Consider the following 14,614-nt stretch of genomic DNA (forward strand, 5'->3'; position numbering starts at 1 on the left):
ACACATACAGAAATAAGAGAATAAAAGGCAACCAAGAAAATGGCCAATTTAATGCTAAGATCAAGAAATATCAATAATAACGTTGAATATTAACTTCCAGGATTTAAAGAGAAAGACTGGACCACAGTAGCACTGCATATTCAACAGAAGAGTGTTTGAACATAAGACTGAAATAGCGAAATAGAATTTCATGACTTTCGAATAAAACATTACTGATTTTTTTACTATGCTTTGTTTCCCCTGTTTTAGCATTTTACTTTCTTTTGAGTTGTTGATGGGTTCAGCAATTTGTTAAAATACTTTTCTTGTTTGTTTCTTTAAACGGAAACATAAACTTTTCTTCCTTCCTGACCCTTCTTGAATTGGAAATATTTGGGAGTATCCTCATTTTGTGGCAGAAGGGTTATTTACATAAGTTCTTTAATGCTTGTTGCATTGAATCAGAAATTGGAAATATTAATTATTAGACAGGGCTTTGACTGGAATGTCATATCTGAAGATTACTCAAAAAACTATGGAACTAAGGTGGATCTCAAGTAACCCAAGAAAGACGGCCTGGCACCATAAATAATTCTGCCTGGCAGAGAGAATTAGAGAAGATATATGAAATAATTTATAACATAAAATAACCTGTACTTTTCCAGCCCAGCATTGTAATCAGTAGAGATTGCAAAAGAGCAACCACATCAGAGGATTATCTTGAGAAAGACTTTGAAGAAAGAAAAAGAGACTGATCATTGCCAGCAGATGGTATATCACAGAATAGATAGATAGACAGATAGGGATGAATTGAGAAGGTTTACGTGTGACTTGTGTGCTGGGCATTTGCTTTTCAACAATTTGAGTAGTTGACATGTAAACATTTTCTCAAAAATATTAAAACCATACTGTTTCTGTTGTTATAGAGTCACAAACAAAATTCTACAACATTATAAGAAATATTTTGAAAATTATCTTTAAAATTCAGTATTCTGACATTTTGAAATTTATTAACTGTCGAGAACTATGGAGTATGAGCAAATATCTTGTGATATGTAAAGTAAATGTTTGTGGGAAAATGTAAAAATACATAAATAAATGGAAAAAAGGAAAAAAAAAGAAAACAAACAAAAAATAGTGGTTGATCTGTATTGGGCTATATCTACCTTAAAAATGGTAATGTTTTAAAGAAAACTAATACAAAATAAAATAGTGTAAAATTTGTATATTCCAGAATGGAGCTATTAAACTATACTGGTGGATGTTGAAAGACTGAAATCCAGTAATGATATGGAATAATGTTAATCACTGATTAGTTATTAGAAGCTCATTAATAAAGCCATGCTTTTTCCACACTAAGACAGGTCTCTTTAGGGAAACTTCTAGATTAAAAATATACTTTATTATTTTAGCTGAGGGCAAGCTTTTCTAAAGTCATAGTAATGAATTATATAGCCATTTACTAGCATTGGTTAGCAATAATGTTAGAAATCCCCAAAAGCTAAACTGATATTCTCTAGCCAAGCTTACAAGAATTTGGAAAACTATTGAATGGTACTTGTTCTGTGCTCAGCTCTCAAAATTTTCAAAAGTCATATCTGGTAGCTACATGCTTTTTTTATTTCACACATCTTTTTTCTCGTTTATGATAAGGTAACATTTGATAGCCAATGATAACCAAAATTGAATTCGCTTGTCAGATTTTTTGGCATTTTATTTATAAATAGACTTGAAAATCTCTGCCTAATGAAAATCTTTAGCACAGTAACTTGTTGGTTTACTTTTATAGTTCCCTCCATGAAATTATGTAAATAAAATTTTATAAAATGTTCCTAAGTTATGGGGCTGGAAGGTGGTATGATAGTTGGGGTGCCAGACTTCCACTGACTGACCACAGTTCAAGTCCCAGACTGGGTGGCTTGCTTTGTCGCTTTCTCACTCTCCCTTTCTCTCTCTCTGTGTTTGGTAACATTAATAATAAATAATAATAACAAATAAAATAAAATACATTTTTGAAAAAGTTTCTAAGCTTTGTCATATTATCAAATGATAATTTAGTTTTAGCATTTTTTCCTCTATCTGTATTTTCAGATCTCCCATCCTAATGGAGTATTATAATATAGCACAATTATTCTTTAAAAATTATAGTACACTGGAACTCTAGTGAATAGTTATACACATTAAATCTATTTTCAAAATCTGCAAGTATAAATTATAGACTGTCAGTGTGCAGTCTAGATGTAAGTCTTTTTTCACTAATGTAAATAATAAAACATGCCTAGACTGCTAAGAATGTAAAATTAAACTACAAATGCAAAGTTATTTGATAATAACATATTGATTTAATAACTATTAATAATTTTTTTTTTGGTGTGTGAAATGAAAGAACTACTAGCATTGGGGCCAATTGTTGTGAAAAGGTAGAGCGGTATTTACCCATTAGGTTCTCTTGACAGCCCTGGTACCCCTTGTTGGGTTGGTATTCACTATGTGTCAGGACAGCAGCAGAAGTCAACCCCAGCCATGAATCCCAGAGAGCGCTAGAGGGAAGAGTACACCACAGTCTTTCCTGCCACTGGGATGCAATGCAACCTGCAGGTCTGTGGGTAGGGTACAAGACTCTACATGTGGAGGTAGCCTTCGAATTCTCACTTTCTAAATATTGTCCAAACATTATATATTTGAGTATTGTGCTATATTCTATGTTCATTGAAATTACTATTTCTTTAATAAATCTTGCTAAGAGTTACTTTTCTGTACATTCCTAGATAGGTAGTTCTCTAGCAATATCAAATGAGAATAATTACATGAAAATTTAAGTGTTTCATTTCCCTAACGTAATTATTTTCTTTCTTTTTTTTCACTTTTTTTTTTTTTTGAGAGGTTTTTGCTATAGGGTGCATGTGCTTGCTGGAGAGACAAAAAGAGACAGAGAGAGAGAGAACATGAGAAATCACCCCATGGGCAGGGCAGTGATGGCCATGCTGCAATCCCTTCTCCTCCATTCTCTTCTTGGGATTTTGAGCACCCATGTACATGCACCCAGTGTGAGTTTAAGCCAACAGGTCCAGGACTCAAACCACGGCTGACTATGTTGTAGCTCAGCAACATAACCATTACGACGTCTGCTGGTCCTGATAGTTCTTTTCTTATGTTACCACACTTAACTTGTCTCTTAACCTCACAGCTATTCTTTAAGGAACGTATTATCCTCCTTGTGAAAATTCACACTTGATGAGGTGACGTTCTCTTAGCTGATGTATGAGCAAAATCGTTTTCTAAACCCAGATTTTTTTCTTTTTTTTTAAACTCACGCTTAACCTTTTTTCCGTTTACCAAGATGCAAAATACCTCCTCTCAAAAGTTGAGACTACTTACAGTTTCAGGTAATGTGTACTTTTCTCTGCATAAAGATTATGTAACCAACCCACCATCACCAATCACTATAAACAAACTTCAGTTTCAGGTTTGTTCTTGTTTTTTTCCAATTTCCTCTACTTTATTTCTAATTTTTTTTCCTATGGTACATTTGCAAAATGACAGAGTAAGCAGTTATACATGAGTGAAATTTTACATTTTATAAGAGATCAAATCTGTCAGCTTAGCCCAATAGCATTATAGTCTGATGTTAGTGCTGCTATTTTTGTACCAAAAATCATTATATGTACTTTATTTACTATAATGGGATAATTGTGTCTGGACAACTCACACAATATCTCTGGACTCCCACTTTTTATTATTATTATTATTATTATTTAGTATATTCTGTACTCCTTCATGCCTCTTTTTGTCTTTCTCACAATCTATTTCATTGGATGTCAAAGTTTTCAAAGGCTAGCTATTATTTTTTAAATATCAACTGGTCACATTTAAGTAAAATATGGTTACATTTATGATTTCAAAGAATGGAGTTATGACACTAAAATATCAAGTGGTAAAGTTTACATTTTAGATGACTTCATTTGAGTCTTCCTCAGAACACATCATAAAAGTGGATTTTCTGTCTACTAAAATGTAAATGTCTTGAGGAAAAGAGCTAATCTGTGTTTGAAGGGGTAAAAGTCTCCACATGTTTATGTGTGTGTACTCATATGTACATGTATAAATACACACAAAGCTATCTTTTTAAAAAAAAGTTATTTATTTATTTTTAATTTGACTAGAGAGAGACAGAGAGAGAGGGAAAGTGAGAAAGCAAGCTTCCAGGACTGGGATTAGAACTGTGGTCAGTCATGTGAGAGTCCAGCACCTTAACCACCACATCACCTGCTGGCCCCACACAGGAAGCTATCTTTATGCATCACCATATTTGCAGATATACTAGCAAGTGTTTATAAATGTTTATGAATAAAAATATTATCCATATCCTCTGACTACTTAGAAGACATGTCTTGATGTGAAACAATTTAAGGAAGACTTTGAGAGTTAAAATTAAAGCTATTCAGTACACAAAAGGAAGAGTAAACTGAGGCAGATAAAGATTAGACTGAAATTAGTGGAAAAAAGAATAGAAGTTAAATCATCACAGGTATTTCAGCCAATTCTACAGCAGAAATTTTAAACAATCTAGACTTTACTCAAGCATCATTTTCATGCTATTATGTCCAGTGATAATCGTACATCTAAATTAAAGATAATTAGAATTTTAATACAATGATTTGTTAATAGTACCCGTGAGTAAAACATCCAAATTGAAAAAATAAAAACATCAGCTCTTTTTGTTCATTTTAAAGTTATTTGCCAACAGGAAGTTTTAAAAAAAATCACAAGCAAATGGGAAACTATACCAACCCACTACTCTCTTTAAATGCAATCTATTTACTTTTTATCCTGTCTGAATAGATGCTTTTTAATTATTGCTAATTGTTTAAGATGCCTTTGCATCTCCCAGTAGATTTCCTGTGAATAAATGTAATTCCTTTAAAATCTCCTTCAGTTACAGGCAAATACAGTCAGAAGCCCCATAGGTATGGTAGTAAAATAGTTATAAAGGCAGAAACATTTAAATGAGTAGTGCAAAGATGCTTCCCCAAAAGAGGGGAAAAAACTATATGGTTGGAGATGCAAGAACCGAACATGAAACACACAGTTGAAACATTTAAGATGACTGTGAAAAAGGTCTATGTTCCCTAGTTAAAGAATGTGCTAGGGCAGACTAAAGCATATGAATAGTTCTTTCACAGGTCACAGCATCCATTCAGCCTGTGGACATTGTTATTACCCGACAGAAATAGATGGGCCTAATTAATATTCTGAACATACCTGAATGAACATTCTTAAGGAAATCATCCTCTGGTGGTTTGGAAATGAAAAAAAGAAAGAAAGAAAGAAAACTTAACAGTAAGCATAAAAAATTGGATCGGGATAACAAAGTCAACTGCTCTCAAAGTTTAGTGCCAGCTGCAGCGGGGGACTTGTTTGTGTACATTTTTGAGTATAAATGGTCGTGCTTTGTGAAGTAAAGTTGACCAGTAGTCTGAATTTACTAGTCATTATATTGTTAACATTTAATTGAGTAACAGGCAAAAATCAGCTACAGAAAGTTTGTCATAGTAAACACTTGCAAATTCATAGAATACTAAATAATAAAGCAAAATTTTAGTTAAGTGTTTATTAATGTAAAGTCTATATAGTGCAAATTCAACAAAAAGACACTTAGTATTTTAATGAAAAAAATGTGACTATTATTGATTGGAGAAACAATGAACCATCTATGAAGAATGTCTAAGATATTTTAAAATGTTTTCCAGACAAATCGTTCATTTACATTTTAATTTTTAATATGTGATTAAAACCACTGTCTCATATGCGGCTGTACTATAGTTAGAACATTTCAATATTTTCAACATTTAGAATATCATTGTGTGAAGTTCAAAATATTATTGTACTTATGAAAATTTTACTGTAGCAAATAGGGATCTAAAAATCATAATGAGTCTAAAAATATAATAAAATCTACCTGATAAAATAAGGGTAAAAAAATACAACAAATTTTATGAGCTATTTCAGTATTTTCTAAACACACACACATATATTAATGAAAAAAAACAGAGAATAATAGTATAAACTATAGAATAAAACCAAATAAAAGTATTCATTGAAGAAATTTATGGTTAAAACACTTGTCCTACTTAAATATCTGCATTTAACAGGGCAATTCATTCCGAAATGAGAGTCAAGTGTTAGTGCTCCAACCTAATACAGTACATGTAAAACAAAATCCCTATTGAAATGGAGTCATTCATTTCCTAGACACGAAAAGCTGTACTTTGTGTTGCTATTTTAAAGCCCCTTGATAGCATTTTTCCCTTTTATTGTGCTTTAGGTATAGATGTTTCTCTGCTCAAAAATCACCAAAAAACCTACAAGTAGCAAATACCTAAATATGTAACAGATGTGTAAGTGCTCCTTAGGATAAATAGATTATGGACAATTAACTGTCATCATATCCCTGTCCCTGTTTCCACTCGCTCCTGTAGTGTACACCTGTGGCTTATTAGGCATATAACCAAAGTGGTAACACAAATTCCAGGTTCAAAGGTAACTTGGAAAAATCTGTTTTCTTCCTTCCTGAGGAAGAAGAACAGCAAGCAGTGGAGAGGCAAAGCAGTGAATGCATATCTTTCAAGAGGCCACTTGGAGAATTTCATCTTCTACCTTGGTCAAATTGTCATTCTACTTCAAATTGGCTACCCAAAGGATTTAACACTATTTCAAAAGGTGTTAAATGCAATAGATGGTCCATGTTCGGATTCTGATTTAGAGAAATAAAACAATTAAAGCATGTGTTGGAAAAAATTAAGCAAATTAGAACACTGATTAGCTACTTGATGATACTAAGGAATGAATTATTCGGTTGCGAGAATAATATTTTGTTTTTTAAACGTCTTTGTCTTTTAGAAATATGCACTTAGAGATGAAATGTTGCATGCATTCTGAATTACCCAAAAAATAACTGGAGTGATGAGTGAAAGTAGGGAGAATCGTGGTGATTTTAAATATGTTCAACAATTCTTTGATAACACCTCCCTTCAAGAGTGGAGATTGATTCCTCCCTCCTTGATGGCATGCTGGGTTTAGTGACTTACCTTTAGTGTACAGAACATGGCAGACGTGACAGTAGGATTTCCAATACTAATCATAGAAGGAATTGTGGCTTTGTCCTCTCTCTTATGTCTCTTGCTCTGTGTGAAAACAGTAGGCTTGTAATGAAGACTTTCTAGCAGCCCTATTTGATGAGAACTGAGTCAGCCTACCAACAAACAGGAAGGAACTGAGTCCTCTTGCCAACGACCATGTGAAAGAGACACCTCGAACATGGGTTGTCCTGCCCTGGTCAGATTTCAGAAGACTGCAGACCAAGCCAATATTTTGACTGTAACTTCATGAGTGTCTCATAGCAAGAGCTACCCGGAGAACTTGCTCCTAAGTTTCAGACCCACGGAGAGCGGGATAATAAATGTTAATTTTTTAAACCTCTTTTATTTCTCTCTTTTTTCCTTTCTTACTTTTTTATTTCCACAATAGGTAGGCAGCATAGTTATATATGAAACCAGATACACTGTCTGTTGAATGTCTGATGCTAGGTAATAAAAATCTCAGTGGTTACTCTGTTTTCTCTACCGTTCTATATACTTCAATAATTCCATAATAAACATATAAAAATTACTTATGATTTTATTAATCGTATAAAGGTGTAATTTAACTAGTGGTATTTTTTAAAAGAATTATTTTAAACAGAATTATTTTATTTAACTTTATTTATTTATTTATTTATTTTTAATTTAACTAACGAGGGACAGAATGAGAGAGAGAAAGTGAGAAAGCAAGCTGCCAGGTCCAGAACTGAAACTGCTCTTGAACTTGTGGGAATCCAGAGTCCTTCACCACCATGCCACCTGCTGGTCCAACTAGTGGTGTTTTATTAAAATTTAAGGATTTTTTAAAAAAATATTTATTTATTTATTTAATTCCATTTGTTATTTTATTTTTTTCATTTGATTAGAAAAAGACGGAGAGAGAGAAAGGAAAAGGGAGAAAGCAAGCTGCCAGGTCCAGACCTTGAACTGTGGTTGGCCATGTGGGAATCCAGCACCTTTAACCACCATCAAGAAGGTTTAATTTTTAAGAGTCCTTTACAACTCAAAAAATTGTACAACTTTTTTCCTCTGATAATATTTACACACATTTGGATTGTCCTTTCTTCCAGCAGCCATTCAAAGATAAATCAAAATGGAAAGGTCACATTAACAAAACATGTAGGGTTATAAAATAGGATAACAGTAAGGAAGGAACTTGGAGAAGTGATAATTGGCACCTCCAGACACCTAATCTTTATCAATATTATTCCACAGATAATTATACTTTGTGAGTGAAAGAGTATTTTCCTGGTGAACACAGCTTCCAGATAGCTCTCTAAAAGAAAATAAATCTATAGCTATGAAAAGATATCATCTCTAAAGATCGCTGTGATGTAATTACCTAAATCTCTATCTAAAATGAATATAATCAGCGAATATATATTTAATAGCCTTGAACTAAGCGCTAAATGGAATTGAAATACATTTTATTCTTTGGGGAAACCAAGTTTTCATTTTTCTTCTCATAGAATAAATGATAGGGAAATTAATTTTTAAAGATTTTAGTCTCTGGCTCTTGAAAATGTAAGTTCTACATATCATATTATGTAGAAATAATCGATAAATATTTGTTATCAACTCTAATTATGCATTTATAAGGGAAAATAATATGTATTAGGTACATATCATGTTCAATGTATTTTATTATGTTGAATTCTCATATTTGTCCTGTCAATTGTTTATTTTTTTAAAACATTTATAGAGGAAGAAACTAAATTTAGAAACCTACATTCTCTTGCTTAGGATTATACAATAAGAAATAAGAGATCACTAATTTTGGATTTCAGTTTATCTGAATCCATCTCTCCAAATTATACAGAATGACCGTGTGGACCTAGTGCAGTGCCTTGTTCTTTGTAGACAGAAACATGGACAATGACACAACCCTTCATCTCAATGTACATTTAAAGCCTGAGAAATCAAAACATGAAACAGAAAATATTGGGTTGTCAGAAAAGTCACAATGCATTTTTGCATAGAAAAACATTTAAAAGAATGTCATGAGTTGGGACCAGCAGTTGGCATAATGACTATGTTGCTAGATTTCCATGTAGTTGACAGCAGTTCGAGTCCCAGACCCGTTGGCTTAAACTCACACCAGGCACGTGCACGTGCATACCCAAGATCCCAAGAGAAGAATGGAGGAGAAGGGATTGCAATGTGGCCATATCCCCTGGGAGTGATCTCTCGCTTTCTGTCTCTCTGTCATCTCTCTCTGTCTTTCTGGCAAGGGCACGCACCCTGTAGCAAAAACCTCTCCAAAAATAAAAAAGAATGTCATGACTTTCCTGGCAACCCAACATTAGGGCATGAAAACATTGGTGACACGCTGCATGAACCTGTCGTAATTGAAATGGAAGTCTACGGGAATTCACAGCAAGCGTGAGCAACAGCAGTTTGAGAAGGTTTCAGGAGATGAAAATTTTACCGAAACATCGACAAGTGAGTATAATCGAGACATATCGGAACAACAGTGTGGATATTGTGTGCTGATTTAGTCTCCACTCTCAGCAGCCTGTCAGTTGGATGAACCTCATGTAAGAGCTCTGAGTGAAAGTGTAAGTGAAAATAGCTGTAGGATTCCTGGGCAGTCTGGTGTTTCCTGAAGCCCTATTATCCCTACTTGTTTTTGCTTTTGCTTCTTCTTGTGATAACTGAGGCCACCCAAAAAAACATTAGAAGCTTAGGGTCACATCATTGAGCCACTCAGCCAGCATCAGCAACTTCTCATCTCCAGACCTCCTATTTCATAACAAAAATGAACTTCTATTGGTTTAAGGTTCAAGGGTTGGGTAATTTACTACTTACTGACACAAGCATTCCTTTTAAAAAAGTCTTTAATGTTTATTTATTTTCTTTGGCTGTAAGTGAGAGACATACAGAAAGAGAAAGAGAGAGAGAAACAGCATCCCCAACAGAATCCTGACCTTGCAATCCAGCCCTAGTCTCCGCTCCTCCTGGATCATGGACACACCCATGCCTGGTGTTCTCAGGGAGGTCTCTGGACATCAACCTGGAACCTTCTCATTTGTAGATTTACTACCGCTACCATCCATCCCTTCTATTCCACAAATGTTCCTAACATAAATGGAAAAGCATATATAATTACAGATAAAAGGAATACTTCTGAAAATGGATTCATTTGAGAAATAAGTAAGTTTATGTTTCCATAGCTGTCAGTAGTTGAGTATAATTTAGCTTGATTCCAAAGTCTAGTCTCTAACCCATGAATCCTGGATGGGGGTGGAGGGTGGTTCCCGAGAGAGTGAAGATCATTGTTTCTTTCAAAGTCTCATATTTTAATCCTATTTTGAGATTAAGCAACTGAAAAACAGTGTAGAAGAAAGATTTAAAAATTGCGTAGAGAGAAAAAATGCTGACTAACCTACAGGAATGTGAATAAAACCTCCATGGAATGAAACCAATGGCTGAATAAGTCAGAAATTAGTAAACTAGTCTTTATGACATGTAGGGAGTTAAGTTCTGTGCTTAACTATGGTGATGAGGTTTAAATTGTGTTGTGTTTTTTTTTTTTTCCCCTGATACATTTAGAAGGAATAGATGAAGATGAGAATATTCAGTTGCATTTTACATAAGAGACAAAGGAAAAGATGATCTGGGATTTCTAGTTTGAGAGATGGATAATGCTGTTACCTCTGAATAAACTGAAGCTGTTTGAAAAGGGTGTTTTGGAGAGAGAGAATTTCCCTGTTGGATGCACTGAGTATGTGCTCCCCTATGTGGATTTGTCTTGTCAACTGCTGAGAACAGGCACAGAGACAAAGGCAGTGGGTCATGAATGAAGTTCGACAGTATAAATAATCAGGAAGGCCAGCCAGTGGCATAGCAGTTAAGGCAGCTGGATCCTACATGGCCACCTGTGCAGTTTGAGTCCTGGATCCTGTGGCTTGAGAATCATGCTGGGTGTGTGTGTATACGTATCCAAAATCTCAAAAGGAGGGAGAAATGGAGAAGGGAATATGGTGTGGCCATATTCTAAACTCTCCCACCCACCATGAGCAGACGCCACCTCTGAAAGATGAAAAATAAAATAATACTAAGGAAAAAGATTTAAAAGCCAGAAAAGTGAACAATTTAATAAAACCACCAAGCTAAAATGGCCTTCCCTTCCCTATGATAAGGCAGCAGGGTAAGGAAAGAAAAAGATGAGTGGAGACAGGGGAGCAGCTAAGAAGGTGAAGTTTCAGGGAAGCCAAGGGAGACTGGTTTGGGATTCTGGAAACTGACAGTCAAGTGAGGAGCGGGAGTCAGGAAGGGCAAGCATTCTCGGAGTGGAGTAAGAAATAGGAGACAACAGAGAGTGCTCAGCAGAAGTGGTGACAGTGAGAACATCCTAGCTCGGGCTCAGTAAAAAGTATGTGGAAGATAGACCTGAAGTTTCAGGCAGGTAGAAGAAGTTTGCTTTCATTTCGGCATCTTTTGGATAATGTGGATCCTGGAAGCACAAATTCCTCTTGGCTTAACCATTTAAAATAACATGTTTTAAAATCCTTTAATTTGTTTCACTATAATACGCTTTTAAACTTCTGAAAAAGAAAAGGTAATATAAACCTTTCATAGTTGTAGGAATATTAAAAGTATTTTCTCCAGTTTATAATTATTGACCTGGAAGTCTTAAGACAGAGAAAGTTGCAAGTATTCAACTCTTCATGAAAACGTTTCTTTTTACTTTCGAAGTTTAAACAAAACTTGTTATAATATCTTGTTATAATATGTTTAGACAGAAAAATGTCTTTTGTTCTCAGAAAGACTTGCAGTGTCTTTGGCTTAGGCTTTTGTATCAAGTTTTATGAGATATAATTATTCTTTGCTGTCTAATTATTACTACACAGGACCAAAAAGTTGCAAACCCATATACTATTGTTGTGATTCCCCAATAAATTGCCTTTAAAGAATTATATCTAATAATTTGATCTCAAAATTATACCACTAATTTTGCTTAAAATCTGTGTGGAAAATATGAACAAAATATCTACATTAAATATTAAACTAAAAATAAACAGTAAAGACTAAAAAAGGATTTCACACATTATGCTATTGATTATCTTTTACTTAAGATTCATGTGATTAATTTCTCTTATTAGATTCATGCTAAAAAATACTGATAAAAGAAAAAAGTAAAATTATTAAAACCATAAGACAGTGATATGTGTTATGTAGGAGTTTTCTGAGACCAAATAAAAACAGACATACTCTTTTCTTTTCAGATGAAAACTCTAGAAACTATCTTGGATGTCATTTCCTCTTGGCCTACATGAAGCTCAAATTGAAATTTTGTTTAAATAGCTTCCACTAGATCAATTTCTTCTGGCATAATTATTTCTATATTTTATTTTACTATTTGGTTGTTTTATTGTTTCTTGTAATTTATGGATTTGCCGTGCTACAAAAAATATTTCTTTTCTTTTGTAAAAATTTATTTTATTTTATTTATTACTATTATTTAAGTTTGCTATAGGGTATGTGTACTCACCAGAGAGAGACAGAGAGAGTTAGAGAGAGAAAGAGAAAGTGAGAAAGCAAGCCACCAGATCCGGAACTTGAACTGTGATCAGCCATGTGGAAGTCTAGCTCCTTAACCACCTTGCCTACTGCTAGCCCCACAACATGTATTTTTAATGCCCATCAATTTTCTTATCCCTTTTTGGAAGTGAGAAGAACCCAAATGATGAATAATGATGTATAGCATTATTAAATTATATTCAAAATCAATCAATAAATGCATTTTAGGGAAAAATAACATAATGAATTTAAAAAGAATCAACTTGTCTTATAAATCAAGGTTTAGGGATCAGCAGGTGGCGTTGGAGGCACTGGACTTCCATATTGCCTACTGTGGGGAGTCCTGGACCCAGTGGCTCACTTTCTCACTGTGTCTCTCTCTCTCTCTGATCTAATTAGAATAATGATAATGAATAAAATTAAATTATTTTTAAAAATCCAGGTTTCAATCCTAAGAGAATGAATGGTGATATGGTAAACTCAAAGTTCTGCACACAGAAAGGTTTCAGGTTCACATCTGGTGATCTCCCTGAGTTCTCAGGGCACGTGTGTGCCCGTGACCCAGGGCTGGTTGATGGTGCGTGTGGCTTGTGGAACAGAATGTTGGAGACTTTTTTTCTCTCTCTCATTCAGAAGGAATAACTAAATCGAAGACTTAAAAAAATTATGAATGTTGAAATTAACTTTATCAATGAAACTACTCATAGTAAGCGGACTTTGACCAAGTGTTGACATTTTGATACTTCTATAAAATAGACAAATAAATATGCCTTACTCTCCAGGAAGTCTCCTTTTAAACCTAAAAATGTTTCCCTTGAGTGTTTCAATTTTTTTTTTTATAGGGCCAGCTTGTGGCAAGATAGGGTATCTCGATCCCACATGGCTGACTGTGTAGTTCAAGTACAGGAATCAACAGCTTGAAAATGTGCCGGGTATGTGAGTGTGCATGCCCAAATTTCTGCAAGAAGGGAGAAATGGAAAAGGGATTGTGACACGATTATTTCTTATGCTTATTACTTTCTCACTTTCTCTCACCCTCTCCTTCTGGTGGGCTCAACTGCCTTATGCCAAGATTTTTCAAAAAGCATATACTAGATGCACTATTTTTTAAATCTGTTTTCTCTCATTTTACTGTACATAATAAGTTGAAAAGGGCAAAAAATTAAACAGAAAGCCATACATAAAAATAAAATAAGTATCACTACACTTTAAAAAATATGCTTATTATATTTTAGTTCACTTAAATTAGAAATATTTAACTTTTAAAAGTTTCTAAATTTGTCACCAACAATTAGCAATACTAAAAATAAGCTTTATTTGCTATAAAAGATGGTGACTGGGAGTCTTTTCAGAGCACTTAAGATTTTGGGTTTTTCCAAAGTTGTATTTAGGCTTGCAGGGTTCTCTGCATAGTGGGCCATATGGATATACTTTCTTATAGAATTTCAACATGTCTTCCGATCGTGGGTCATATGGACATACTTTCTTATAGAATTTCAACATGTCTTCCCTAGTAGGAATCAGGAAAAGAGCTTCATGGAAAAAAAAAATGACATATTTTAACATCACTTTTCACTATTATTCTGAGTTTCCCAAAAGAGTTGGTTCTCATTGCATTTATGTTGGGGGTGATTTAAGAGTCAGTTTATTGGATTGTCCATCTCCGTTTAAGATTGGCAGCTGGAAAGAATTCAACAACCGCAGACCAAAGGCAGCAAAATAGAGCTAGAATTGGAAGAAAAACAAGAAAATCGGCATCAGTACAATTTCCATTTTGCTTTACCAGCTGGCTTTCTTTCTTGTTTATGTCCTTTTTCAAGTGCTGGAGTGTTTATTTTTCTTTTTGTTTAAAAGCATTGTGCATGTTTAGAATACTTTTATCTATCTTTGGCGAAAGAGGGGAATCCAAGAAAATACTGTCATTTTGGATAAATCACTGAAGAGAATTGGCAAAATCAACAGTTTTTTATAAT

The sequence above is a fragment of the Tupaia chinensis genome, unplaced genomic scaffold (assembly GCF_000334495.1).
Source record: "Tupaia chinensis unplaced genomic scaffold, TupChi_1.0 Scaffold149537_1, whole genome shotgun sequence".
In the NCBI taxonomy this organism is placed as follows: domain Eukaryota; kingdom Metazoa; phylum Chordata; class Mammalia; order Scandentia; family Tupaiidae; genus Tupaia; species Tupaia belangeri.